The 24526-nt window shown below is 52.6% G+C and overlaps 59 non-coding genes across 59 annotated transcripts; 19 read left to right on the forward strand and 40 right to left on the reverse strand.

Annotated features, from left to right (window-relative positions):
* Positions 1 to 8: 8 nt before the first annotated feature.
* Positions 9 to 81, reverse strand: Trnav-aac. Its single transcript has one exon. It is a non-coding gene; the product is annotated as a tRNA-Val (tRNA).
* A 157-nt stretch (positions 82 to 238) lies between these two features.
* On the reverse strand, positions 239 to 311 carry Trnav-cac. The gene has a single exon. It is a non-coding gene; the product is annotated as a tRNA-Val (tRNA).
* Positions 312 to 713: 402 nt separating this feature from the next.
* Trnap-agg lies at positions 714 to 785 on the forward strand. The gene has a single exon. It is a non-coding gene; the product is annotated as a tRNA-Pro (tRNA).
* A 194-nt stretch (positions 786 to 979) lies between these two features.
* Positions 980 to 1052, reverse strand: Trnav-aac. The gene has a single exon. It is a non-coding gene; the product is annotated as a tRNA-Val (tRNA).
* Positions 1053 to 1209: 157 nt separating this feature from the next.
* Trnav-cac lies at positions 1210 to 1282 on the reverse strand. Its single transcript has one exon. It is a non-coding gene; the product is annotated as a tRNA-Val (tRNA).
* A 402-nt stretch (positions 1283 to 1684) lies between these two features.
* On the forward strand, positions 1685 to 1756 carry Trnap-agg. The gene has a single exon. It is a non-coding gene; the product is annotated as a tRNA-Pro (tRNA).
* A 194-nt stretch (positions 1757 to 1950) lies between these two features.
* Positions 1951 to 2023, reverse strand: Trnav-aac. The gene has a single exon. It is a non-coding gene; the product is annotated as a tRNA-Val (tRNA).
* Positions 2024 to 2180: 157 nt separating this feature from the next.
* On the reverse strand, positions 2181 to 2253 carry Trnav-cac. The gene has a single exon. It is a non-coding gene; the product is annotated as a tRNA-Val (tRNA).
* Positions 2254 to 2655: 402 nt separating this feature from the next.
* Trnap-agg lies at positions 2656 to 2727 on the forward strand. Its single transcript has one exon. It is a non-coding gene; the product is annotated as a tRNA-Pro (tRNA).
* A 194-nt stretch (positions 2728 to 2921) lies between these two features.
* On the reverse strand, positions 2922 to 2994 carry Trnav-aac. Its single transcript has one exon. It is a non-coding gene; the product is annotated as a tRNA-Val (tRNA).
* Positions 2995 to 3151: 157 nt separating this feature from the next.
* Trnav-cac lies at positions 3152 to 3224 on the reverse strand. Its single transcript has one exon. It is a non-coding gene; the product is annotated as a tRNA-Val (tRNA).
* A 402-nt stretch (positions 3225 to 3626) lies between these two features.
* Trnap-agg lies at positions 3627 to 3698 on the forward strand. The gene has a single exon. It is a non-coding gene; the product is annotated as a tRNA-Pro (tRNA).
* A 194-nt stretch (positions 3699 to 3892) lies between these two features.
* On the reverse strand, positions 3893 to 3965 carry Trnav-aac. Its single transcript has one exon. It is a non-coding gene; the product is annotated as a tRNA-Val (tRNA).
* Positions 3966 to 4122: 157 nt separating this feature from the next.
* Positions 4123 to 4195, reverse strand: Trnav-cac. The gene has a single exon. It is a non-coding gene; the product is annotated as a tRNA-Val (tRNA).
* Positions 4196 to 4597: 402 nt separating this feature from the next.
* On the forward strand, positions 4598 to 4669 carry Trnap-agg. Its single transcript has one exon. It is a non-coding gene; the product is annotated as a tRNA-Pro (tRNA).
* A 194-nt stretch (positions 4670 to 4863) lies between these two features.
* Positions 4864 to 4936, reverse strand: Trnav-aac. The gene has a single exon. It is a non-coding gene; the product is annotated as a tRNA-Val (tRNA).
* Positions 4937 to 5093: 157 nt separating this feature from the next.
* Trnav-cac lies at positions 5094 to 5166 on the reverse strand. Its single transcript has one exon. It is a non-coding gene; the product is annotated as a tRNA-Val (tRNA).
* A 402-nt stretch (positions 5167 to 5568) lies between these two features.
* Positions 5569 to 5640, forward strand: Trnap-agg. The gene has a single exon. It is a non-coding gene; the product is annotated as a tRNA-Pro (tRNA).
* A 194-nt stretch (positions 5641 to 5834) lies between these two features.
* Trnav-aac lies at positions 5835 to 5907 on the reverse strand. Its single transcript has one exon. It is a non-coding gene; the product is annotated as a tRNA-Val (tRNA).
* A 157-nt stretch (positions 5908 to 6064) lies between these two features.
* Positions 6065 to 6137, reverse strand: Trnav-cac. The gene has a single exon. It is a non-coding gene; the product is annotated as a tRNA-Val (tRNA).
* Positions 6138 to 6539: 402 nt separating this feature from the next.
* Positions 6540 to 6611, forward strand: Trnap-agg. The gene has a single exon. It is a non-coding gene; the product is annotated as a tRNA-Pro (tRNA).
* Positions 6612 to 6805: 194 nt separating this feature from the next.
* On the reverse strand, positions 6806 to 6878 carry Trnav-aac. The gene has a single exon. It is a non-coding gene; the product is annotated as a tRNA-Val (tRNA).
* Positions 6879 to 7034: 156 nt separating this feature from the next.
* On the reverse strand, positions 7035 to 7107 carry Trnav-cac. Its single transcript has one exon. It is a non-coding gene; the product is annotated as a tRNA-Val (tRNA).
* Positions 7108 to 7509: 402 nt separating this feature from the next.
* Positions 7510 to 7581, forward strand: Trnap-agg. The gene has a single exon. It is a non-coding gene; the product is annotated as a tRNA-Pro (tRNA).
* Positions 7582 to 7775: 194 nt separating this feature from the next.
* On the reverse strand, positions 7776 to 7848 carry Trnav-aac. The gene has a single exon. It is a non-coding gene; the product is annotated as a tRNA-Val (tRNA).
* A 156-nt stretch (positions 7849 to 8004) lies between these two features.
* Trnav-cac lies at positions 8005 to 8077 on the reverse strand. The gene has a single exon. It is a non-coding gene; the product is annotated as a tRNA-Val (tRNA).
* A 402-nt stretch (positions 8078 to 8479) lies between these two features.
* Positions 8480 to 8551, forward strand: Trnap-agg. The gene has a single exon. It is a non-coding gene; the product is annotated as a tRNA-Pro (tRNA).
* Positions 8552 to 8745: 194 nt separating this feature from the next.
* On the reverse strand, positions 8746 to 8818 carry Trnav-aac. Its single transcript has one exon. It is a non-coding gene; the product is annotated as a tRNA-Val (tRNA).
* A 156-nt stretch (positions 8819 to 8974) lies between these two features.
* Trnav-cac lies at positions 8975 to 9047 on the reverse strand. The gene has a single exon. It is a non-coding gene; the product is annotated as a tRNA-Val (tRNA).
* Positions 9048 to 9449: 402 nt separating this feature from the next.
* Positions 9450 to 9522, forward strand: Trnap-agg. Its single transcript has one exon. It is a non-coding gene; the product is annotated as a tRNA-Pro (tRNA).
* Positions 9523 to 9715: 193 nt separating this feature from the next.
* On the reverse strand, positions 9716 to 9788 carry Trnav-aac. Its single transcript has one exon. It is a non-coding gene; the product is annotated as a tRNA-Val (tRNA).
* Positions 9789 to 9944: 156 nt separating this feature from the next.
* Trnav-cac lies at positions 9945 to 10017 on the reverse strand. Its single transcript has one exon. It is a non-coding gene; the product is annotated as a tRNA-Val (tRNA).
* A 402-nt stretch (positions 10018 to 10419) lies between these two features.
* Positions 10420 to 10491, forward strand: Trnap-agg. Its single transcript has one exon. It is a non-coding gene; the product is annotated as a tRNA-Pro (tRNA).
* Positions 10492 to 10685: 194 nt separating this feature from the next.
* Positions 10686 to 10758, reverse strand: Trnav-aac. The gene has a single exon. It is a non-coding gene; the product is annotated as a tRNA-Val (tRNA).
* Positions 10759 to 10914: 156 nt separating this feature from the next.
* Positions 10915 to 10987, reverse strand: Trnav-cac. Its single transcript has one exon. It is a non-coding gene; the product is annotated as a tRNA-Val (tRNA).
* A 402-nt stretch (positions 10988 to 11389) lies between these two features.
* On the forward strand, positions 11390 to 11461 carry Trnap-agg. The gene has a single exon. It is a non-coding gene; the product is annotated as a tRNA-Pro (tRNA).
* A 194-nt stretch (positions 11462 to 11655) lies between these two features.
* Trnav-aac lies at positions 11656 to 11728 on the reverse strand. The gene has a single exon. It is a non-coding gene; the product is annotated as a tRNA-Val (tRNA).
* A 156-nt stretch (positions 11729 to 11884) lies between these two features.
* On the reverse strand, positions 11885 to 11957 carry Trnav-cac. The gene has a single exon. It is a non-coding gene; the product is annotated as a tRNA-Val (tRNA).
* A 402-nt stretch (positions 11958 to 12359) lies between these two features.
* Positions 12360 to 12431, forward strand: Trnap-agg. Its single transcript has one exon. It is a non-coding gene; the product is annotated as a tRNA-Pro (tRNA).
* Positions 12432 to 12625: 194 nt separating this feature from the next.
* On the reverse strand, positions 12626 to 12698 carry Trnav-aac. The gene has a single exon. It is a non-coding gene; the product is annotated as a tRNA-Val (tRNA).
* A 156-nt stretch (positions 12699 to 12854) lies between these two features.
* Trnav-cac lies at positions 12855 to 12927 on the reverse strand. Its single transcript has one exon. It is a non-coding gene; the product is annotated as a tRNA-Val (tRNA).
* A 402-nt stretch (positions 12928 to 13329) lies between these two features.
* Positions 13330 to 13401, forward strand: Trnap-agg. The gene has a single exon. It is a non-coding gene; the product is annotated as a tRNA-Pro (tRNA).
* Positions 13402 to 13595: 194 nt separating this feature from the next.
* On the reverse strand, positions 13596 to 13668 carry Trnav-aac. Its single transcript has one exon. It is a non-coding gene; the product is annotated as a tRNA-Val (tRNA).
* A 156-nt stretch (positions 13669 to 13824) lies between these two features.
* Positions 13825 to 13897, reverse strand: Trnav-cac. Its single transcript has one exon. It is a non-coding gene; the product is annotated as a tRNA-Val (tRNA).
* Positions 13898 to 14299: 402 nt separating this feature from the next.
* On the forward strand, positions 14300 to 14371 carry Trnap-agg. Its single transcript has one exon. It is a non-coding gene; the product is annotated as a tRNA-Pro (tRNA).
* Positions 14372 to 14565: 194 nt separating this feature from the next.
* Trnav-aac lies at positions 14566 to 14638 on the reverse strand. The gene has a single exon. It is a non-coding gene; the product is annotated as a tRNA-Val (tRNA).
* A 156-nt stretch (positions 14639 to 14794) lies between these two features.
* On the reverse strand, positions 14795 to 14867 carry Trnav-cac. The gene has a single exon. It is a non-coding gene; the product is annotated as a tRNA-Val (tRNA).
* A 402-nt stretch (positions 14868 to 15269) lies between these two features.
* On the forward strand, positions 15270 to 15341 carry Trnap-agg. Its single transcript has one exon. It is a non-coding gene; the product is annotated as a tRNA-Pro (tRNA).
* Positions 15342 to 15535: 194 nt separating this feature from the next.
* Trnav-aac lies at positions 15536 to 15608 on the reverse strand. Its single transcript has one exon. It is a non-coding gene; the product is annotated as a tRNA-Val (tRNA).
* Positions 15609 to 15764: 156 nt separating this feature from the next.
* Trnav-cac lies at positions 15765 to 15837 on the reverse strand. Its single transcript has one exon. It is a non-coding gene; the product is annotated as a tRNA-Val (tRNA).
* Positions 15838 to 16239: 402 nt separating this feature from the next.
* Positions 16240 to 16311, forward strand: Trnap-agg. The gene has a single exon. It is a non-coding gene; the product is annotated as a tRNA-Pro (tRNA).
* Positions 16312 to 16505: 194 nt separating this feature from the next.
* Trnav-aac lies at positions 16506 to 16578 on the reverse strand. Its single transcript has one exon. It is a non-coding gene; the product is annotated as a tRNA-Val (tRNA).
* A 156-nt stretch (positions 16579 to 16734) lies between these two features.
* Trnav-cac lies at positions 16735 to 16807 on the reverse strand. Its single transcript has one exon. It is a non-coding gene; the product is annotated as a tRNA-Val (tRNA).
* A 402-nt stretch (positions 16808 to 17209) lies between these two features.
* Positions 17210 to 17281, forward strand: Trnap-agg. Its single transcript has one exon. It is a non-coding gene; the product is annotated as a tRNA-Pro (tRNA).
* A 194-nt stretch (positions 17282 to 17475) lies between these two features.
* Trnav-aac lies at positions 17476 to 17548 on the reverse strand. The gene has a single exon. It is a non-coding gene; the product is annotated as a tRNA-Val (tRNA).
* A 156-nt stretch (positions 17549 to 17704) lies between these two features.
* On the reverse strand, positions 17705 to 17777 carry Trnav-cac. Its single transcript has one exon. It is a non-coding gene; the product is annotated as a tRNA-Val (tRNA).
* Positions 17778 to 18179: 402 nt separating this feature from the next.
* On the forward strand, positions 18180 to 18251 carry Trnap-agg. Its single transcript has one exon. It is a non-coding gene; the product is annotated as a tRNA-Pro (tRNA).
* Positions 18252 to 18445: 194 nt separating this feature from the next.
* Positions 18446 to 18518, reverse strand: Trnav-aac. Its single transcript has one exon. It is a non-coding gene; the product is annotated as a tRNA-Val (tRNA).
* A 156-nt stretch (positions 18519 to 18674) lies between these two features.
* On the reverse strand, positions 18675 to 18747 carry Trnav-cac. The gene has a single exon. It is a non-coding gene; the product is annotated as a tRNA-Val (tRNA).
* Between the last annotated feature and the right edge of the window lie 5779 nt (positions 18748 to 24526).

A 24526-nucleotide genomic window follows, 5' to 3' on the forward strand; every position in this document is an offset into this window, starting at 1 on the left:
TGAAAAAGTGTTTCCGCCCGGGATCGAACCGGGGACCTTCTGCGTGTTAGGCAGACGTGATAACCGCTACACCACGGAAACTGCCTGTGTGCACCTTACTTCACAGACAACTTATAGTGATGTTGCCATCGTAACTAAAAAATTCAATAAATGTGGTACTTGCAAACGAAGGGACATGCAGCAGATCCACACACGACGTGGCTCATTGGAGGACAATACGACATAGGCAGGAAAATACTGTTCCCGCCCGGGATCGAACCGGGGACCTTCTGCGTGTGAAGCAGACGTGATAACCGCTACACTACGGAAACGACGGACCCGAGGAGTCCATCCTTGTTCACTCGAACTTGCCTCAGACTTTCTCTCGTCCGCGAATGCACACACGACAGTTCTTTTGTCAGCCTGGAGCCCATCACAGCCGAGGGCTCAAGAAGTCTTCGGGGTGCTCGAGAGGGTGTCTGCCGTAGCACCCCTAACGAGATAGCGGCGTTTCGCGCAGTCGTTATTGCAAGTCATATCAGCAAAAGCAATCACTTTCTCAGCAGCAGGCAGTGCGAGCCCAGCGGCAGCTCTACATGAAGGTACCAGTAGCCCAGGAAGGCCGCCGACCGCGGGAATTCGCGCCGCCCCCATCCCGCCAGCGTACACGAGACTTCCAGGGCACCCTGGACGACATCGAGGGCCTGGAATATTTGGCATTCGCCGTGTCACAGGGCTCGTTGGTCTAGGGGTATGATTCCTGCTTAGGGTGCAGGAGGTCCCGGGTTCAAATCCCGGACGAGCCCTAGCGTTTTGTGCAAACTGATCGCACGTCAGTGGCTGAGTCAGCGCAAAAAGCTCGCCGTCAATATCAAATGAATTTCTTATTCGATGTGAGCAATTGACACTCGGGTCCGACGCGTGAAGGCGATAACGAAGGTTTCGGGTACAGATGGTAGCAGATGCATGTTAGTACGTCTTGCTTAAAGTGATGAAAAAGTGTTTCCGCCCGGGATCGAACCGGGGACCTTCTGCGTGTTAGGCAGACGTGATAACCGCTACACCACGGAAACTGCCTGTGTGCACCTTACTTCACAGACAACTTATAGTGATGTTGCCATCGTAACTAAAAAATTCAATAAATGTGGTACTTGCAAACGAAGGGACATGCAGCAGATCCACACACGACGTGGCTCATTGGAGGACAATACGACATAGGCAGGAAAATACTGTTCCCGCCCGGGATCGAACCGGGGACCTTCTGCGTGTGAAGCAGACGTGATAACCGCTACACTACGGAAACGACGGACCCGAGGAGTCCATCCTTGTTCACTCGAACTTGCCTCAGACTTTCTCTCGTCCGCGAATGCACACACGACAGTTCTTTTGTCAGCCTGGAGCCCATCACAGCCGAGGGCTCAAGAAGTCTTCGGGGTGCTCGAGAGGGTGTCTGCCGTAGCACCCCTAACGAGATAGCGGCGTTTCGCGCAGTCGTTATTGCAAGTCATATCAGCAAAAGCAATCACTTTCTCAGCAGCAGGCAGTGCGAGCCCAGCGGCAGCTCTACATGAAGGTACCAGTAGCCCAGGAAGGCCGCCGACCGCGGGAATTCGCGCCGCCCCCATCCCGCCAGCGTACACGAGACTTCCAGGGCACCCTGGACGACATCGAGGGCCTGGAATATTTGGCATTCGCCGTGTCACAGGGCTCGTTGGTCTAGGGGTATGATTCCTGCTTAGGGTGCAGGAGGTCCCGGGTTCAAATCCCGGACGAGCCCTAGCGTTTTGTGCAAACTGATCGCACGTCAGTGGCTGAGTCAGCGCAAAAAGCTCGCCGTCAATATCAAATGAATTTCTTATTCGATGTGAGCAATTGACACTCGGGTCCGACGCGTGAAGGCGATAACGAAGGTTTCGGGTACAGATGGTAGCAGATGCATGTTAGTACGTCTTGCTTAAAGTGATGAAAAAGTGTTTCCGCCCGGGATCGAACCGGGGACCTTCTGCGTGTTAGGCAGACGTGATAACCGCTACACCACGGAAACTGCCTGTGTGCACCTTACTTCACAGACAACTTATAGTGATGTTGCCATCGTAACTAAAAAATTCAATAAATGTGGTACTTGCAAACGAAGGGACATGCAGCAGATCCACACACGACGTGGCTCATTGGAGGACAATACGACATAGGCAGGAAAATACTGTTCCCGCCCGGGATCGAACCGGGGACCTTCTGCGTGTGAAGCAGACGTGATAACCGCTACACTACGGAAACGACGGACCCGAGGAGTCCATCCTTGTTCACTCGAACTTGCCTCAGACTTTCTCTCGTCCGCGAATGCACACACGACAGTTCTTTTGTCAGCCTGGAGCCCATCACAGCCGAGGGCTCAAGAAGTCTTCGGGGTGCTCGAGAGGGTGTCTGCCGTAGCACCCCTAACGAGATAGCGGCGTTTCGCGCAGTCGTTATTGCAAGTCATATCAGCAAAAGCAATCACTTTCTCAGCAGCAGGCAGTGCGAGCCCAGCGGCAGCTCTACATGAAGGTACCAGTAGCCCAGGAAGGCCGCCGACCGCGGGAATTCGCGCCGCCCCCATCCCGCCAGCGTACACGAGACTTCCAGGGCACCCTGGACGACATCGAGGGCCTGGAATATTTGGCATTCGCCGTGTCACAGGGCTCGTTGGTCTAGGGGTATGATTCCTGCTTAGGGTGCAGGAGGTCCCGGGTTCAAATCCCGGACGAGCCCTAGCGTTTTGTGCAAACTGATCGCACGTCAGTGGCTGAGTCAGCGCAAAAAGCTCGCCGTCAATATCAAATGAATTTCTTATTCGATGTGAGCAATTGACACTCGGGTCCGACGCGTGAAGGCGATAACGAAGGTTTCGGGTACAGATGGTAGCAGATGCATGTTAGTACGTCTTGCTTAAAGTGATGAAAAAGTGTTTCCGCCCGGGATCGAACCGGGGACCTTCTGCGTGTTAGGCAGACGTGATAACCGCTACACCACGGAAACTGCCTGTGTGCACCTTACTTCACAGACAACTTATAGTGATGTTGCCATCGTAACTAAAAAATTCAATAAATGTGGTACTTGCAAACGAAGGGACATGCAGCAGATCCACACACGACGTGGCTCATTGGAGGACAATACGACATAGGCAGGAAAATACTGTTCCCGCCCGGGATCGAACCGGGGACCTTCTGCGTGTGAAGCAGACGTGATAACCGCTACACTACGGAAACGACGGACCCGAGGAGTCCATCCTTGTTCACTCGAACTTGCCTCAGACTTTCTCTCGTCCGCGAATGCACACACGACAGTTCTTTTGTCAGCCTGGAGCCCATCACAGCCGAGGGCTCAAGAAGTCTTCGGGGTGCTCGAGAGGGTGTCTGCCGTAGCACCCCTAACGAGATAGCGGCGTTTCGCGCAGTCGTTATTGCAAGTCATATCAGCAAAAGCAATCACTTTCTCAGCAGCAGGCAGTGCGAGCCCAGCGGCAGCTCTACATGAAGGTACCAGTAGCCCAGGAAGGCCGCCGACCGCGGGAATTCGCGCCGCCCCCATCCCGCCAGCGTACACGAGACTTCCAGGGCACCCTGGACGACATCGAGGGCCTGGAATATTTGGCATTCGCCGTGTCACAGGGCTCGTTGGTCTAGGGGTATGATTCCTGCTTAGGGTGCAGGAGGTCCCGGGTTCAAATCCCGGACGAGCCCTAGCGTTTTGTGCAAACTGATCGCACGTCAGTGGCTGAGTCAGCGCAAAAAGCTCGCCGTCAATATCAAATGAATTTCTTATTCGATGTGAGCAATTGACACTCGGGTCCGACGCGTGAAGGCGATAACGAAGGTTTCGGGTACAGATGGTAGCAGATGCATGTTAGTACGTCTTGCTTAAAGTGATGAAAAAGTGTTTCCGCCCGGGATCGAACCGGGGACCTTCTGCGTGTTAGGCAGACGTGATAACCGCTACACCACGGAAACTGCCTGTGTGCACCTTACTTCACAGACAACTTATAGTGATGTTGCCATCGTAACTAAAAAATTCAATAAATGTGGTACTTGCAAACGAAGGGACATGCAGCAGATCCACACACGACGTGGCTCATTGGAGGACAATACGACATAGGCAGGAAAATACTGTTCCCGCCCGGGATCGAACCGGGGACCTTCTGCGTGTGAAGCAGACGTGATAACCGCTACACTACGGAAACGACGGACCCGAGGAGTCCATCCTTGTTCACTCGAACTTGCCTCAGACTTTCTCTCGTCCGCGAATGCACACACGACAGTTCTTTTGTCAGCCTGGAGCCCATCACAGCCGAGGGCTCAAGAAGTCTTCGGGGTGCTCGAGAGGGTGTCTGCCGTAGCACCCCTAACGAGATAGCGGCGTTTCGCGCAGTCGTTATTGCAAGTCATATCAGCAAAAGCAATCACTTTCTCAGCAGCAGGCAGTGCGAGCCCAGCGGCAGCTCTACATGAAGGTACCAGTAGCCCAGGAAGGCCGCCGACCGCGGGAATTCGCGCCGCCCCCATCCCGCCAGCGTACACGAGACTTCCAGGGCACCCTGGACGACATCGAGGGCCTGGAATATTTGGCATTCGCCGTGTCACAGGGCTCGTTGGTCTAGGGGTATGATTCCTGCTTAGGGTGCAGGAGGTCCCGGGTTCAAATCCCGGACGAGCCCTAGCGTTTTGTGCAAACTGATCGCACGTCAGTGGCTGAGTCAGCGCAAAAAGCTCGCCGTCAATATCAAATGAATTTCTTATTCGATGTGAGCAATTGACACTCGGGTCCGACGCGTGAAGGCGATAACGAAGGTTTCGGGTACAGATGGTAGCAGATGCATGTTAGTACGTCTTGCTTAAAGTGATGAAAAAGTGTTTCCGCCCGGGATCGAACCGGGGACCTTCTGCGTGTTAGGCAGACGTGATAACCGCTACACCACGGAAACTGCCTGTGTGCACCTTACTTCACAGACAACTTATAGTGATGTTGCCATCGTAACTAAAAAATTCAATAAATGTGGTACTTGCAAACGAAGGGACATGCAGCAGATCCACACACGACGTGGCTCATTGGAGGACAATACGACATAGGCAGGAAAATACTGTTCCCGCCCGGGATCGAACCGGGGACCTTCTGCGTGTGAAGCAGACGTGATAACCGCTACACTACGGAAACGACGGACCCGAGGAGTCCATCCTTGTTCACTCGAACTTGCCTCAGACTTTCTCTCGTCCGCGAATGCACACACGACAGTTCTTTTGTCAGCCTGGAGCCCATCACAGCCGAGGGCTCAAGAAGTCTTCGGGGTGCTCGAGAGGGTGTCTGCCGTAGCACCCCTAACGAGATAGCGGCGTTTCGCGCAGTCGTTATTGCAAGTCATATCAGCAAAAGCAATCACTTTCTCAGCAGCAGGCAGTGCGAGCCCAGCGGCAGCTCTACATGAAGGTACCAGTAGCCCAGGAAGGCCGCCGACCGCGGGAATTCGCGCCGCCCCCATCCCGCCAGCGTACACGAGACTTCCAGGGCACCCTGGACGACATCGAGGGCCTGGAATATTTGGCATTCGCCGTGTCACAGGGCTCGTTGGTCTAGGGGTATGATTCCTGCTTAGGGTGCAGGAGGTCCCGGGTTCAAATCCCGGACGAGCCCTAGCGTTTTGTGCAAACTGATCGCACGTCAGTGGCTGAGTCAGCGCAAAAAGCTCGCCGTCAATATCAAATGAATTTCTTATTCGATGTGAGCAATTGACACTCGGGTCCGACGCGTGAAGGCGATAACGAAGGTTTCGGGTACAGATGGTAGCAGATGCATGTTAGTACGTCTTGCTTAAAGTGATGAAAAAGTGTTTCCGCCCGGGATCGAACCGGGGACCTTCTGCGTGTTAGGCAGACGTGATAACCGCTACACCACGGAAACTGCCTGTGTGCACCTTACTTCACAGACAACTTATAGTGATGTTGCCATCGTAACTAAAAAATTCAATAAATGTGGTACTTGCAAACGAAGGGACATGCAGCAGATCCACACACGACGTGGCTCATTGGAGGACAATACGACATAGGCAGGAAAATACTGTTCCCGCCCGGGATCGAACCGGGGACCTTCTGCGTGTGAAGCAGACGTGATAACCGCTACACTACGGAAACGACGGACCCGAGGAGTCCATCCTTGTTCACTCGAACTTGCCTCAGACTTTCTCTCGTCCGCGAATGCACACACGACAGTTCTTTTGTCAGCCTGGAGCCCATCACAGCCGAGGGCTCAAGAAGTCTTCGGGGTGCTCGAGAGGGTGTCTGCCGTAGCACCCCTAACGAGATAGCGGCGTTTCGCGCAGTCGTTATTGCAAGTCATATCAGCAAAAGCAATCACTTTCTCAGCAGCAGGCAGTGCGAGCCCAGCGGCAGCTCTACATGAAGGTACCAGTAGCCCAGGAAGGCCGCCGACCGCGGGAATTCGCGCCGCCCCCATCCCGCCAGCGTACACGAGACTTCCAGGGCACCCTGGACGACATCGAGGGCCTGGAATATTTGGCATTCGCCGTGTCACAGGGCTCGTTGGTCTAGGGGTATGATTCCTGCTTAGGGTGCAGGAGGTCCCGGGTTCAAATCCCGGACGAGCCCTAGCGTTTTGTGCAAACTGATCGCACGTCAGTGGCTGAGTCAGCGCAAAAAGCTCGCCGTCAATATCAAATGAATTTCTTATTCGATGTGAGCAATTGACACTCGGGTCCGACGCGTGAAGGCGATAACGAAGGTTTCGGGTACAGATGGTAGCAGATGCATGTTAGTACGTCTTGCTTAAAGTGATGAAAAAGTGTTTCCGCCCGGGATCGAACCGGGGACCTTCTGCGTGTTAGGCAGACGTGATAACCGCTACACCACGGAAACTGCCTGTGTGCACCTTACTTCACAGACAACTTATAGTGATGTTGCCATCGTAACTAAAAATTCAATAAATGTGGTACTTGCAAACGAAGGGACATGCAGCAGATCCACACACGACGTGGCTCATTGGAGGACAATACGACATAGGCAGGAAAATACTGTTCCCGCCCGGGATCGAACCGGGGACCTTCTGCGTGTGAAGCAGACGTGATAACCGCTACACTACGGAAACGACGGACCCGAGGAGTCCATCCTTGTTCACTCGAACTTGCCTCAGACTTTCTCTCGTCCGCGAATGCACACTCGACAGTTCTTTTGTCAGCCTGGAGCCCATCACAGCCGAGGGCTCAAGAAGTCTTCGGGGTGCTCGAGAGGGTGTCTGCCGTAGCACCCCTAACGAGATAGCGGCGTTTCGCGCAGTCGTTATTGCAAGTCATATCAGCAAAAGCAATCACTTTCTCAGCAGCAGGCAGTGCGAGCCCAGCGGCAGCTCTACATGAAGGTACCAGTAGCCCAGGAAGGCCGCCGACCGCGGGAATTCGCGCCGCCCCCATCCCGCCAGCGTACACGAGACTTCCAGGGCACCCTGGACGACATCGAGGGCCTGGAATATTTGGCATTCGCCGTGTCACAGGGCTCGTTGGTCTAGGGGTATGATTCCTGCTTAGGGTGCAGGAGGTCCCGGGTTCAAATCCCGGACGAGCCCTAGCGTTTTGTGCAAACTGATCGCACGTCAGTGGCTGAGTCAGCGCAAAAAGCTCGCCGTCAATATCAAATGAATTTCTTATTCGATGTGAGCAATTGACACTCGGGTCCGACGCGTGAAGGCGATAACGAAGGTTTCGGGTACAGATGGTAGCAGATGCATGTTAGTACGTCTTGCTTAAAGTGATGAAAAAGTGTTTCCGCCCGGGATCGAACCGGGGACCTTCTGCGTGTTAGGCAGACGTGATAACCGCTACACCACGGAAACTGCCTGTGTGCACCTTACTTCACAGACAACTTATAGTGATGTTGCCATCGTAACTAAAAATTCAATAAATGTGGTACTTGCAAACGAAGGGACATGCAGCAGATCCACACACGACGTGGCTCATTGGAGGACAATACGACATAGGCAGGAAAATACTGTTCCCGCCCGGGATCGAACCGGTGACCTTCTGCGTGTGAAGCAGACGTGATAACCGCTACACTACGGAAACGACGGACCCGAGGAGTCCATCCTTGTTCACTCGAACTTGCCTCAGACTTTCTCTCGTCCGCGAATGCACACTCGACAGTTCTTTTGTCAGCCTGGAGCCCATCACAGCCGAGGGCTCAAGAAGTCTTCGGGGTGCTCGAGAGGGTGTCTGCCGTAGCACCCCTAACGAGATAGCGGCGTTTCGCGCAGTCGTTATTGCAAGTCATATCAGCAAAAGCAATCACTTTCTCAGCAGCAGGCAGTGCGAGCCCAGCGGCAGCTCTACATGAAGGTACCAGTAGCCCAGGAAGGCCGCCGACCGCGGGAATTCGCGCCGCCCCCATCCCGCCAGCGTACACGAGACTTCCAGGGCACCCTGGACGACATCGAGGGCCTGGAATATTTGGCATTCGCCGTGTCACAGGGCTCGTTGGTCTAGGGGTATGATTCCTGCTTAGGGTGCAGGAGGTCCCGGGTTCAAATCCCGGACGAGCCCTAGCGTTTTGTGCAAACTGATCGCACGTCAGTGGCTGAGTCAGCGCAAAAAGCTCGCCGTCAATATCAAATGAATTTCTTATTCGATGTGAGCAATTGACACTCGGGTCCGACGCGTGAAGGCGATAACGAAGGTTTCGGGTACAGATGGTAGCAGATGCATGTTAGTACGTCTTGCTTAAAGTGATGAAAAAGTGTTTCCGCCCGGGATCGAACCGGGGACCTTCTGCGTGTTAGGCAGACGTGATAACCGCTACACCACGGAAACTGCCTGTGTGCACATTACTTCACAGACAACTTATAGTGATGTTGCCATCGTAACTAAAAATTCAATAAATGTGGTACTTGCAAACGAAGGGACATGCAGCAGATCCACACACGACGTGGCTCATTGGAGGACAATACGACATAGGCAGGAAAATACTGTTCCCGCCCGGGATCGAACCGGGGACCTTCTGCGTGTGAAGCAGACGTGATAACCGCTACACTACGGAAACGACGGACCCGAGGAGTCCATCCTTGTTCACTCGAACTTGCCTCAGACTTTCTCTCGTCCGCGAATGCACACTCGACAGTTCTTTTGTCAGCCTGGAGCCCATCACAGCCGAGGGCTCAAGAAGTCTTCGGGGTGCTCGAGAGGGTGTCTGCCGTAGCACCCCTAACGAGATAGCGGCGTTTCGCGCAGTCGTTATTGCAAGTCATATCAGCAAAAGCAATCACTTTCTCAGCAGCAGGCAGTGCGAGCCCAGCGGCAGCTCTACATGAAGGTACCAGTAGCCCAGGAAGGCCGCCGACCGCGGGAATTCGCGCCGCCCCCATCCCGCCAGCGTACACGAGACTTCCAGGGCACCCTGGACGACATCGAGGGCCTGGAATATTTGGCATTCGCCGTGTCACAGGGCTCGTTGGTCTAGGGGTATGATTCCTGCTTAGGGTGCAGGAGGTCCCGGGTTCAAATCCCGGACGAGCACTAGCGTTTTGTGCAAACTGATCGCACGTCAGTGGCTGAGTCAGCGCAAAAAGCTCGCCGTCAATATCAAATGAATTTCTTATTCGATGTGAGCAATTGACACTCGGGTCCGACGCGTGAAGGCGATAACGAAGGTTTCGGGTACAGATGGTAGCAGATGCATGTTAGTACGTCTTGCTTAAAGTGATGAAAAAGTGTTTCCGCCCGGGATCGAACCGGGGACCTTCTGCGTGTTAGGCAGACGTGATAACCGCTACACCACGGAAACTGCCTGTGTGCACCTTACTTCACAGACAACTTATAGTGATGTTGCCATCGTAACTAAAAATTCAATAAATGTGGTACTTGCAAACGAAGGGACATGCAGCAGATCCACACACGACGTGGCTCATTGGAGGACAATACGACATAGGCAGGAAAATACTGTTCCCGCCCGGGATCGAACCGGGGACCTTCTGCGTGTGAAGCAGACGTGATAACCGCTACACTACGGAAACGACGGACCCGAGGAGTCCATCCTTGTTCACTCGAACTTGCCTCAGACTTTCTCTCGTCCGCGAATGCACACTCGACAGTTCTTTTGTCAGCCTGGAGCCCATCACAGCCGAGGGCTCAAGAAGTCTTCGGGGTGCTCGAGAGGGTGTCTGCCGTAGCACCCCTAACGAGATAGCGGCGTTTCGCGCAGTCGTTATTGCAAGTCATATCAGCAAAAGCAATCACTTTCTCAGCAGCAGGCAGTGCGAGCCCAGCGGCAGCTCTACATGAAGGTACCAGTAGCCCAGGAAGGCCGCCGACCGCGGGAATTCGCGCCGCCCCCATCCCGCCAGCGTACACGAGACTTCCAGGGCACCCTGGACGACATCGAGGGCCTGGAATATTTGGCATTCGCCGTGTCACAGGGCTCGTTGGTCTAGGGGTATGATTCCTGCTTAGGGTGCAGGAGGTCCCGGGTTCAAATCCCGGACGAGCCCTAGCGTTTTGTGCAAACTGATCGCACGTCAGTGGCTGAGTCAGCGCAAAAAGCTCGCCGTCAATATCAAATGAATTTCTTATTCGATGTGAGCAATTGACACTCGGGTCCGACGCGTGAAGGCGATAACGAAGGTTTCGGGTACAGATGGTAGCAGATGCATGTTAGTACGTCTTGCTTAAAGTGATGAAAAAGTGTTTCCGCCCGGGATCGAACCGGGGACCTTCTGCGTGTTAGGCAGACGTGATAACCGCTACACCACGGAAACTGCCTGTGTGCACCTTACTTCACAGACAACTTATAGTGATGTTGCCATCGTAACTAAAAATTCAATAAATGTGGTACTTGCAAACGAAGGGACATGCAGCAGATCCACACACGACGTGGCTCATTGGAGGACAATACGACATAGGCAGGAAAATACTGTTCCCGCCCGGGATCGAACCGGGGACCTTCTGCGTGTGAAGCAGACGTGATAACCGCTACACTACGGAAACGACGGACCCGAGGAGTCCATCCTTGTTCACTCGAACTTGCCTCAGACTTTCTCTCGTCCGCGAATGCACACTCGACAGTTCTTTTGTCAGCCTGGAGCCCATCACAGCCGAGGGCTCAAGAAGTCTTCGGGGTGCTCGAGAGGGTGTCTGCCGTAGCACCCCTAACGAGATAGCGGCGTTTCGCGCAGTCGTTATTGCAAGTCATATCAGCAAAAGCAATCACTTTCTCAGCAGCAGGCAGTGCGAGCCCAGCGGCAGCTCTACATGAAGGTACCAGTAGCCCAGGAAGGCCGCCGACCGCGGGAATTCGCGCCGCCCCCATCCCGCCAGCGTACACGAGACTTCCAGGGCACCCTGGACGACATCGAGGGCCTGGAATATTTGGCATTCGCCGTGTCACAGGGCTCGTTGGTCTAGGGGTATGATTCCTGCTTAGGGTGCAGGAGGTCCCGGGTTCAAATCCCGGACGAGCCCTAGCGTTTTGTGCAAACTGATCGCACGTCAGTGGCTGAGTCAGCGCAAAAAGCTCGCCGTCAATATCAAATGAATTTCTTATTCGATGTGAGCAATTGACACTCGGGTCCGACGCGTGAAGGCGATAACGAAGGTTTCGGGTACAGATGGTAGCAGATGCATGTTAGTACGTCTTGCTTAAAGTGATGAAAAAGTGTTTCCGCCCGGGATCGAACCGGGGACCTTCTGCGTGTTAGGCAGACGTGATAACCGCTACACCACGGAAACTGCCTGTGTGCACCTTACTTCACAGACAACTTATAGTGATGTTGCCATCGTAACTAAAAATTCAATAAATGTGGTACTTGCAAACGACGGGACATGCAGCAGATCCACACACGACGTGGCTCATTGGATGACAATACGACATAGGCAGGAAAATACTGTTCCCGCCCGGGATCGAACCGGGGACCTTCTGCGTGTGAAGCAGACGTGATAACCGCTACACTACGGAAACGACGGACCCGAGGAGTCCATCCTTGTTCACTCGAACTTGCCTCAGACTTTCTCTCGTCCGCGAATGCACACTCGACAGTTCTTTTGTCAGCCTGGAGCCCATCACAGCCGAGGGCTCAAGAAGTCTTCGGGGTGCTCGAGAGGGTGTCTGCCGTAGCACCCCTAACGAGATAGCGGCGTTTCGCGCAGTCGTTATTGCAAGTCATATCAGCAAAAGCAATCACTTTCTCAGCAGCAGGCAGTGCGAGCCCAGCGGCAGCTCTACATGAAGGTACCAGTAGCCCAGGAAGGCCGCCGACCGCGGGAATTCGCGCCGCCCCCATCCCGCCAGCGTACACGAGACTTCCAGGGCACCCTGGACGACATCGAGGGCCTGGAATATTTGGCATTCGCCGTGTCACAGGGCTCGTTGGTCTAGGGGTATGATTCCTGCTTAGGGTGCAGGAGGTCCCGGGTTCAAATCCCGGACGAGCCCTAGCGTTTTGTGCAAACTGATCGCACGTCAGTGGCTGAGTCAGCGCAAAAAGCTCGCCGTCAATATCAAATGAATTTCTTATTCGATGTGAGCAATTGACACTCGGGTCCGACGCGTGAAGGCGATAACGAAGGTTTCGGGTACAGATGGTAGCAGATGCATGTTAGTACGTCTTGCTTAAAGTGATGAAAAAGTGTTTCCGCCCGGGATCGAACCGGGGACCTTCTGCGTGTTAGGCAGACGTGATAACCGCTACACCACGGAAACTGCCTGTGTGCACATTACTTCACAGACAACTTATAGTGATGTTGCCATCGTAACTAAAAATTCAATAAATGTGGTACTTGCAAACGAAGGGACATGCAGCAGATCCACACACGACGTGGCTCATTGGAGGACAATACGACATAGGCAGGAAAATACTGTTCCCGCCCGGGATCGAACCGGGGACCTTCTGCGTGTGAAGCAGACGTGATAACCGCTACACTACGGAAACGACGGACCCGAGGAGTCCATCCTTGTTCACTCGAACTTGCCTCAGACTTTCTCTCGTCCGCGAATGCACACTCGACAGTTCTTTTGTCAGCCTGGAGCCCATCACAGCCGAGGGCTCAAGAAGTCTTCGGGGTGCTCGAGAGGGTGTCTGCCGTAGCACCCCTAACGAGATAGCGGCGTTTCGCGCAGTCGTTATTGCAAGTCATATCAGCAAAAGCAATCACTTTCTCAGCAGCAGGCAGTGCGAGCCCAGCGGCAGCTCTACATGAAGGTACCAGTAGCCCAGGAAGGCCGCCGACCGCGGGAATTCGCGCCGCCCCCATCCCGCCAGCGTACACGAGACTTCCAGGGCACCCTGGACGACATCGAGGGCCTGGAATATTTGGCATTCGCCGTGTCACAGGGCTCGTTGGTCTAGGGGTATGATTCCTGCTTAGGGTGCAGGAGGTCCCGGGTTCAAATCCCGGACGAGCCCTAGCGTTTTGTGCAAACTGATCGCACGTCAGTGGCTGAGTCAGCGCAAAAAGCTCGCCGTCAATATCAAATGAATTTCTTATTCGATGTGAGCAATTGACACTCGGGTCCGACGCGTGAAGGCGATAACGAAGGTTTCGGGTACAGATGGTAGCAGATGCATGTTAGTACGTCTTGCTTAAAGTGATGAAAAAGTGTTTCCGCCCGGGATCGAACCGGGGACCTTCTGCGTGTTAGGCAGACGTGATAACCGCTACACCACGGAAACTGCCTGTGTGCACCTTACTTCACAGACAACTTATAGTGATGTTGCCATCGTAACTAAAAATTCAATAAATGTGGTACTTGCAAACGACGGGACATGCAGCAGATCCACACACGACGTGGCTCATTGGAGGACAATACGACATAGGCAGGAAAATACTGTTCCCGCCCGGGATCGAACCGGGGACCTTCTGCGTGTGAAGCAGACGTGATAACCGCTACACTACGGAAACGACGGACCCGAGGAGTCCATCCTTGTTCACTCGAACTTGCCTCAGACTTTCTCTCGTCCGCGAATGCACACTCGACAGTTCTTTTGTCAGCCTGGAGCCCATCACAGCCGAGGGCTCAAGAAGTCTTCGGGGTGCTCGAGAGGGTGTCTGCCGTAGCACCCCTAACGAGATAGCGGCGTTTCGCGCAGTCGTTATTGCAAGTCATATCAGCAAAAGCAATCACTTTCTCAGCAGCAGGCAGTGCGAGCCCAGCGGCAGCTCTACATGAAGGTACCAGTAGCCCAGGAAGGCCGCCGACCGCGGGAATTCGCGCCGCCCCCATCCCGCCAGCGTACACGAGACTTCCAGGGCACCCTGGACGACATCGAGGGCCTGGAATATTTGGCATTCGCCGTGTCACAGGGCTCGTTGGTCTAGGGGTATGATTCCTGCTTAGGGTGCAGGAGGTCCCGGGTTCAAATCCCGGACGAGCCCTAGCGTTTTGTGCAAACTGATCGCACGTCAGTGGCTGAGTCAGCGCAAAAAGCTCGCCGTCAATATCAAATGAATTTCTTATTCGATGTGAGCAATTGACACTCGGGTCCGACGCGTGAAGGCGATAACGAAGGTTTCGGGTACAGATGGTAGCAGATGCATGTTAGTACGTCTTGCTTAAAGTGATGAAAAAGTGTTTCCGCCCGGGATCGAACCGGGGACCTTCTGCGTGTTAGGCAGACGTGATAACCGCTACACCACGGAAACTGCCTGTGTGCACCTTACTTCACAGACAACTTATAGTGATGTTGCCATCGTAACTAAAAATTCAATAAATGTGGTACTTGCAAACGAAGGGACATGCAGCAGATCCACACACGACGTGGCTCATTGGAGGACAATACGACATAGGCAGGAAAATACTGTTCCCGCCCGGGATCGAACCGGGGACCTTCTGCGTGTGAAGCAGACGTGATAACCGCTACACTACGGAAACGACGGACCCGAGGAGTCCATCCTTGTTCACTCGAACTTGCCTCAGACTTTCTCTCGTCCGCGAATGCACACTCGACAGTTCTTTTGTCAGCCTGGAGCCCATCACAGCCGAGGGCTCAAGAAGTCTTCGGGGTGCTCGAGAGGGTGTCTGCCGTAGCACCCCTAACGAGATAGCGGCGTTTCGCGCAGTCGTTATTGCAAGTCATATCAGCAAAAGCAATCACTTTCTCAGCAGCAGGCAGTGCGAGCCCAGCGGCAGCTCTACATGAAGGTACCAGTAGCCCAGGAAGGCCGCCGACCGCGGGAATTCGCGCCGCCCCCATCCCGCCAGCGTACACGAGACTTCCAGGGCACCCTGGACGACATCGAGGGCCTGGAATATTTGGCATTCGCCGTGTCACAGGGCTCGTTGGTCTAGGGGTATGATTCCTGCTTAGGGTGCAGGAGGTCCCGGGTTCAAATCCCGGACGAGCCCTAGCGTTTTGTGCAAACTGATCGCACGTCAGTGGCTGAGTCAGCGCAAAAAGCTCGCCGTCAATATCAAATGAATTTCTTATTCGATGTGAGCAATTGACACTCGGGTCCGACGCGTGAAGGCGATAACGAAAGTTTCGGGTACAGATGGTAGCAGATGCATGTTAGTACGTCTTGCTTAAAGTGATGAAAAAGTGTTTCCGCCCGGGATCGAACCGGGGACCTTCTGCGTGTTAGGCAGACGTGATAACCGCTACACCACGGAAACTGCCTGTGTGCACCTTACTTCACAGACAACTTATAGTGATGTTGCCATCGTAACTAAAAATTCAATAAATGTGGTACTTGCAAACGAAGGGACATGCAGCAGATCCACACACGACGTGGCTCATTGGAGGACAATACGACATAGGCAGGAAAATACTGTTCCCGCCCGGGATCGAACCGGGGACCTTCTGCGTGTGAAGCAGACGTGATAACCGCTACACTACGGAAACGACGGACCCGAGGAGTCCATCCTTGTTCACTCGAACTTGCCTCAGACTTTCTCTCGTCCGCGAATGCACACTCGACAGTTCTTTTGTCAGCCTGGAGCCCATCACAGCCGAGGGCTCAAGAAGTCTTCGGGGTGCTCGAGAGGGTGTCTGCCGTAGCACCCCTAACGAGATAGCGGCGTTTCGCGCAGTCGTTATTGCAAGTCATATCAGCAAAAGCAATCACTTTCTCAGCAGCAGGCAGTGCGAGCCCAGCGGCAGCTCTACATGAAGGTACCAGTAGCCCAGGAAGGCCGCCGACCGCGGGAATTCGCGCCGCCCCCATCCCGCCAGCGTACACGAGACTTCCAGGGCACCCTGGACGACATCGAGGGCCTGGAATATTTGGCATTCGCCGTGTCACAGGGCTCGTTGGTCTAGGGGTATGATTCCTGCTTAGGGTGCAGGAGGTCCCGGGTTCAAATCCCGGACGAGCCCTAGCGTTTTGTGCAAACTGATCGCACGTCAGTGGCTGAGTCAGCGCAAAAAGCTCGCCGTCAATATCAAATGAATTTCTTATTCGATGTGAGCAATTGACACTCGGGTCCGACGCGTGAAGGCGATAACGAAGGTTTCGGGTACAGATGGTAGCAGATGCATGTTAGTACGTCTTGCTTAAAGTGATGAAAAAGTGTTTCCGCCCGGGATCGAACCGGGGACCTTCTGCGTGTTAGGCAGACGTGATAACCGCTACACCACGGAAACTGCCTGTGTGCACCTTACTTCACAGACAACTTATAGTGATGTTGCCATCGTAACTAAAAATTCAATAAATGTGGTACTTGCAAACGACGGGACATGCAGCAGATCCACACACGACGTGGCTCATTGGAGGACAATACGACATAGGCAGGAAAATACTGTTCCCGCCCGGGATCGAACCGGGGACCTTCTGCGTGTGAAGCAGACGTGATAACCGCTACACTACGGAAACGACGGACCCGAGGAGTCCATCCTTGTTCACTCGAACTTGCCTCAGACTTTCTCTCGTCCGCGAATGCACACTCGACAGTTCTTTTGTCAGCCTGGAGCCCATCACAGCCGAGGGCTCAAGAAGTCTTCGGGGTGCTCGAGAGGGTGTCTGCCGTAGCACCCCTAACGAGATAGCGGCGTTTCGCGCAGTCGTTATTGCAAGTCATATCAGCAAAAGCAATCACTTTCTCAGCAGCAGGCAGTGCGAGCCCAGCGGCAGCTCTACATGAAGGTACCAGTAGCCCAGGAAGGCCGCCGACCGCGGGAATTCGCGCCGCCCCCATCCCGCCAGCGTACACGAGACTTCCAGGGCACCCTGGACGACATCGAGGGCCTGGAATATTTGGCATTCGCCGTGTCACAGGGCTCGTTGGTCTAGGGGTATGATTCCTGCTTAGGGTGCAGGAGGTCCCGGGTTCAAATCCCGGACGAGCCCTAGCGTTTTGTGCAAACTGATCGCACGTCAGTGGCTGAGTCAGCGCAAAAAGCTCGCCGTCAATATCAAATGAATTTCTTATTCGATGTGAGCAATTGACACTCGGGTCCGACGCGTGAAGGCGATAACGAAGGTTTCGGGTACAGATGGTAGCAGATGCATGTTAGTACGTCTTGCTTAAAGTGATGAAAAAGTGTTTCCGCCCGGGATCGAACCGGGGACCTTCTGCGTGTTAGGCAGACGTGATAACCGCTACACCACGGAAACTGCCTGTGTGCACCTTACTTCACAGACAACTTATAGTGATGTTGCCATCGTAACTAAAAATTCAATAAATGTGGTACTTGCAAACGAAGGGACATGCAGCAGATCCACACACGACGTGGCTCATTGGAGGACAATACGACATAGGCAGGAAAATACTGTTCCCGCCCGGGATCGAACCGGGGACCTTCTGCGTGTGAAGCAGACGTGATAACCGCTACACTACGGAAACGACGGACCCGAGGAGTCCATCCTTGTTCACTCGAACTTGCCTCAGACTTTCTCTCGTCCGCGAATGCACACTCGACAGTTCTTTTGTCAGCCTGGAGCCCATCACAGCCGAGGGCTCAAGAAGTCTTCGGGGTGCTCGAGAGGGTGTCTGCCGTAGCACCCCTAACGAGATAGCGGCGTTTCGCGCAGTCGTTATTGCAAGTCATATCAGCAAAAGCAATCACTTTCTCAGCAGCAGGCAGTGCGAGCCCAGCGGCAGCTCTACATGAAGGTACCAGTAGCCCAGGAAGGCCGCCGACCGCGGGAATTCGCGCCGCCCCCATCCCGCCAGCGTACACGAGACTTCCAGGGCACCCTGGACGACATCGAGGGCCTGGAATATTTGGCATTCGCCGTGTCACAGGGCTCGTTGGTCTAGGGGTATGATTCCTGCTTAGGGTGCAGGAGGTCCCGGGTTCAAATCCCGGACGAGCCCTAGCGTTTTGTGCAAACTGATCGCACGTCAGTGGCTGAGTCAGCGCAAAAAGCTCGCCGTCAATATCAAATGAATTTCTTATTCGATGTGAGCAATTGACACTCGGGTCCGACGCGTGAAGGCGATAACGAAGGTTTCGGGTACAGATGGTAGCAGATGCATGTTAGTACGTCTTGCTTAAAGTGATGAAAAAGTGTTTCCGCCCGGGATCGAACCGGGGACCTTCTGCGTGTTAGGCAGACGTGATAACCGCTACACCACGGAAACTGCCTGTGTGCACATTACTTCACAGACAACTTATAGTGATGTTGCCATCGTAACTAAAAATTCAATAAATGTGGTACTTGCAAACGAAGGGACATGCAGCAGATCCACACACGACGTGGCTCATTGGAGGACAATACGACATAGGCAGGAAAATACTGTTCCCGCCCGGGATCGAACCGGGGACCTTCTGCGTGTGAAGCAGACGTGATAACCGCTACACTACGGAAACGACGGACCCGAGGAGTCCATCCTTGTTCACTCGAACTTGCCTCAGACTTTCTCTCGTCCGCGAATGCACACTCGACAGTTCTTTTGTCAGCCTGGAGCCCATCACAGCCGAGGGCTCAAGAAGTCTTCGGGGTGCTCGAGAGGGTGTCTGCCGTAGCACCCCTAACGAGATAGCGGCGTTTCGCGCAGTCGTTATTGCAAGTCATATCAGCAAAAGCAATCACTTTCTCAGCAGCAGGCAGTGCGAGCCCAGCGGCAGCTCTACATGAAGGTACCAGTAGCCCAGGAAGGCCGCCGACCGCGGGAATTCGCGCCGCCCCAATTTCGCCAGCGTACACGAGACTTCCGGGGCACCCTGGACGACATCGAGGGACTGGAATAATTGGCATTCGCCGTGTCACAGGGCTCGTTGGTCCAGTCGCGCTTGCGACACCGTGCTGGTCGGACGTATCAGTGCTCCGCTCCGCCGCGTGTTCACAAGGCGTGTTTTCACTCATATTTCTGTTTGCTAGTGTTGTGTTATTCTGCAGTTTCTATCGTTTTCCATTTGTATTTTTGTTGCGGTCTCATTGTAGCGGGTTAACCGCTCGCTATCTGCTGCAATGTCCAGGTTATTTTCGCGAAACTGTACACTCCGTTTTGATTTCGACAAGTCCACCTGATCTGTGCAACCGAGTTCACTGGAGATACATGACTGGATCGTTGATGTTATTGGGATTACATCCGACCAAGTGCACACCGCCTATTATGATACCGAGCAGTATTGTTTCTTTGTTAAATTACTGAATCCTGTATTACTGGAGAAGATCGTGACGAAGTACGGAGGAAGTGCTATTTTCCGACACCGGGACGACTCTGTAAGTACAGTGCTCATTTCCAATGCCGATGTAGACTACACGAACGTGCGTATTTTTAACTTACCCCCTGATGTAGAAAATTGTTATATGAAGGAGGTACTGTCCAAATTCGGTGACGTTAAACAGATTCGACATGAACGGTGGTCAAGTCAACATAGGTTGCAATGTTACAGTGGCGTTCGATCTGTAGAAATGCATGTCAAGCAGAATATTCCATCCCATATCCTTGTTTGTAACTATAAGGCTCACGTTACTTACATTGGCCAAACACCGACCTGTCATATCTGTAATGAGAGTGGTCACTTGCGTCAAGACTGCCCCAGGCGCATGTTTGTGTTAAAGAATTCCCTCCAGCAGCGTAAAAGGCTTGCTTTGGCGGATGTAGTGGCGGCCAAGCCGATGACAGAGATTGGGCTCCCTAGTTCTGAAATGCCTTCGGAACAGCAACAAGAAATTCGCTCTGATGAATTTCCGGTTCTGGTTCGGAGAGAAAAAGGTGCGCTGCCCCCTGCAAAACTCGATGCCGCGACCAATAAGAGGCGCAGAACTTGTGACAGCAGTGGCTCTGATAACGACACCTCTAGTGCGCATGAGACCGCGATAAAGGACGATCGGGAATCCGGCTCGGAAGCGAAAGCTCCAATAGGTGAGGCTATTGTGGACGCTTCTCCTCCCACAATTTCAAGTGCCGATACTTCCGTGGAAGTTAAGCAGTTGCCACTGGCTAGTGCCTTAGAACTTCCGCTACAGCCAACTCAGGCCGACCAACCTGTACGTGTGGCTCACATTCCTGCAGGACGTACACACACAGAGGCCTGTGATGGTGGTATACAAACATCTCTGAGCGCCGACGGTACACATCACGTGGCAGCCGCTTCGGTTCAGGACTCACAACAAGGGGAATGTCAACAACTCCAGGAAATAATACAAACACAGCTGTCCGGGTCTGTCGGTGACAACAAACCGCTGCGGGCAGAGAATGTTGCCAAACAGGCTGATAGTGCGGGTGATAGTTCAGCTGCTCGCTCGCCGGCGGTGTCGCCGCGTGCGATCCCTTCGCGGGATGTGCCGGGAGAGCAGCTTGACGTCACCCACGACCCTCCCACGCCGCCAGCTGCGGAGGTGCTTCACAGTGTCCGCCCCAGGATCCGAGTGCAACCTAATGTAAATGCTGTGCGTAAAAAGAGTAAGAACAAAGACGCAAGAATACAACTCAGTGACGTCACAGACACGAATTTCCCGGCCACAAATATGGAATGGCATGAAGATGTTGCCCTTTAAAGATATTTGCTCCTTCCGCCTCTCCAACGTACTGTCATTATGTCGCAGGCATATACGATCACGACATTAAATATTAATAAAATCCGGTCGGAGGTGAAACTGAGTGCCTTAAAACAATATCTCTATGAGTCGGGAACCGATATCGCTCTTTTGCAGGAGGTGGCCATGCCACACTTAACTCTTCCTGGTTTTGTTGCTATTACAAATTTTTCCCCCGACTCGAACGTGGGGCCTGCCATCTTACTTAGAGAAGGCATTCCCGCCACTCAGGTTGACAAGTTAGATTCCGGTAGAGGTGTGGGTGTCACCGTTCTTGGCGTCACCATCATTAACTTGTACGCGCCTTCTGGCAGTACCTATAGAGCGGAACGAGCAAACTTTTTTAATGAACAAATCATCTATTTGTTACGGAAAAATCCCGAACGTGTTATCATTGGAGGTGATTTTAATTGTGTTTTATCCCAGAAAGATCAGTCCCCGAATTTTAATTATTCGCCTGAATTAAAGCGTCTCGTGACCGACCTCAGACTGAAAGACGCGTGGGAAATTAGGTACCCGACCTTGGTACGATTCACACATATTGTCGCGAATTCCTGCAGCAGAATTGACAGGATTTATGTTTCCGACGTTTTAGAGAATGTCTTGTTACAAATTGAAACAATACCCTCCAGCTTCTCTGATCACAGTGGTGTCGTTGCGTGCCTGAATTTGGTGCCACAACCAACGCGTTGGTATAAAAATCAATGGAACTTGAACGTCTCCTTATTAACGGATGCTGACCTAGAGGCGGCGGTGCGACGCGCTTGGGAGCAGTCCTTGCGCGCTACCACAAACTTTCGTAGCACCATAGCGTGGTGGACTCAGCATGCAAAACCCAAACTGCGAAAAGTTGTTATATTCTTCGGTATTGACAGAGCAGCCGCGATAAAGAAGACGATGGAGTTCTACTACACTATCCTACGCGACCTCTGTGATAGAGCCGACGCCGCGAACACCAGAATAGACGACATTCGAAAAATAAAGGCGAAATTAATCAATCTTAAGAGGATGCAACTGGAAGATCTTAAGATCAAATCTAAAGTGAAGTCGGTCAGGGACGATGAAACAGCCGCTCTATACCACCTTGTCAAACATGCTAAGAACAGAAGGAGGACCTTTATTGAGGCCCTGAAACTCGGTGATGGCACGACTGTCGACACCCAGCGAGAGATTATCCAGGCACTACACGACTATTTTGTTGACACCTACACGTCAGCGGCTACTCATGACGGCTGCTATGACGAACTGTTTAGTGCCATTTCCTCTACTATAACTAGAGAAGACAATGACACAATTTCATTAGCATTTAGTAATAAAGATGTTTTGGAGATTGTCTGCCACTCGCCGATCAGGAAGTCCCCTGGTCCTGACGGATTACCCATTGAATTTTACAGGAGGTATTGGCACATCATCGGGGACAAAATCACCCAATTAGTGAACGAAGTTTTTCAAGGGCAGCCTGTACCACTTGCCTTTAAGGAATGCACAATTGTGCTTCTCCCTAAAAGCAGAGGTACCAAAAATATCGCCAACTTCCGCCCCATTTCATTGTTAAACTCCGATTATAAAATAGTCGCCCGTGCAATCAACACGCGAATGATGCCCCTCACTGCAAAATTCATTGGACGTCAGCAGACATGTGCCTTCGGGAGAAATGTATTGCAAACGGCAGCTTTCTACCGGGATATCATTGCTTTAACGAGCGCCAGTAACGTGAAGTGTGGGCTGATCTTTCTGGACTTTTTTAAAGCCTTTGACCTCGTCACTCACGAGTACCTCCTTGAAACCATGAAAAGATTCGGTTTCTTGCAGAACGCGATTTACATGATCAAAAACATGGCACTGGGGATCAACGCAAGACTTTCTGTCAACTCGCAACTAACCCAACCGATTCAAATCAACAGAGGGATTGCACAAGGCAGCCCTTTGTCCATGTTACTTTTTGTTCTTTCACTCGAACCTCTGTTACTCCAACTGCAGGCGAAACTCACAGGGCTAACACTTTAAGGAGAAAAAACTGTCGTAGGCGCCTATGCCGACGATGTGGGTGTGGTTGTCCGCAATGAGAATGACGTCACCACTTTAGCGGCTCACCTCCAGCAATACTGTTTGGCGTCGGGGGCTAAATTGAATGACCAGAAAAGTAAATTTATTAACCTCTGTGGCCTCCAGCATTTGCGAGTTGGCTACGCTCAGGAAGTCAGCGTCCACAAGGCTCTCGGCATCATATTGACGGCGTCCTCTTTAAAGATGGCGGCGACAAACTGGAGGGAAATAGTGCGTAAACTTAACGGTGCTCTCATTGACAATTCCCATAGAAGCCTCAATCAATTTGATCGGATTCATCTGGTCAACTCCTGTATTTTATCCAAAGCCTTCTACACGGCGCAGCTCCTGCCACTGCCTGCAGTCATTGCTAAGCAAATTATGTCGAAGGTAACCAATTTTATTTGGCGAGGGGAAATTTTTCGCGTGTCTGCCAAAACTGCGACACTCCACCCCCAGAATGGAGGGATGGGATTAGTTGATATCAAGGTGAAAGCGATGGCTCTCTATGTTACAAGGACGGCCGCTATAATTAACAATGATCCTTCCGGCATTACAGCGCAATTATTCACTGCCGTCAGGCCGCAAAGTCTTGACCCACCGCTGAATATTCAGCCCATCAGTTATCGGCTAAAACATATCAGAGATTATTACCTTTCACGGAGCTACATCAGTAAAGAGGTCATAAACTCTCAACATTTAACTGCACAAGCCATAATAGCGGACTGGAGACAACACGAAGGAACGAATCCATTGGCAACGAAGCTCGGTGGCATGAACTGGGATATCGTATGGCGCAATGTCAGTTCCCGTGTTCTCAGTTCCGATGCTCGCACTGCCTGGTACAAAGCCATCAATGATGTGGTTAGCACGAACGAGAGGTTACATAAAATCGGGCTCAGTGACACCCCTCTCTGTCGTCGCTGCCAACTGACGGATACAGTTATCCACCGTTACACCTGCGGGGAACGTCTCCAGAACTGGGTTTGGCTTCGAGAAAAAATAGCTCTTATTACCAGGACTACAACCGCCAATGTTTCGTCAGCACTACTGTCTCGTCCCGATATGCATTTTTATCCGCAGACGAAAAACAATGCAGTTTTGTGGTTGCTGGGTACCTATTCCAGCTACATCTTTAATAATTTTGGCGGTGACAATTATTTGCAATTCAAGATGTTTATGGCTATCGAATTCGCCAAAACATGCACGTACCCGAATCATGGGAAACTCTTCGGCAATATGCTTAAAATAGCGTTTCATCGCATGGGTATCGGATAGGTCAACTGAGTGTGAAGGGGTGAGGCCGGGCCGCGGGACACCAGTAGTGCCGCGAAGAGGCCCCACTGCTTCTGTGTCGCGTCCAGACCCCCCTCACACTGCGGCCTTCACTGACTCGCTGGACACTGGCTACAGGACCTTTCATTGAGTGAGATAAGAAGCTGTGTTTATGTTACGTTTATTCTTCGAGCAGCACTTCTACTATGCCCAAGGGCGAAGTCTTTTCGTTGTCATTTTCACCATTCCAATTTATTTTCATAGAAGGTTAAGGGTTTCGTT

This window comes from Schistocerca americana, chromosome 2, assembly GCF_021461395.2.
Source record: "Schistocerca americana isolate TAMUIC-IGC-003095 chromosome 2, iqSchAmer2.1, whole genome shotgun sequence".
Taxonomy (NCBI): domain Eukaryota; kingdom Metazoa; phylum Arthropoda; class Insecta; order Orthoptera; family Acrididae; genus Schistocerca; species Schistocerca americana.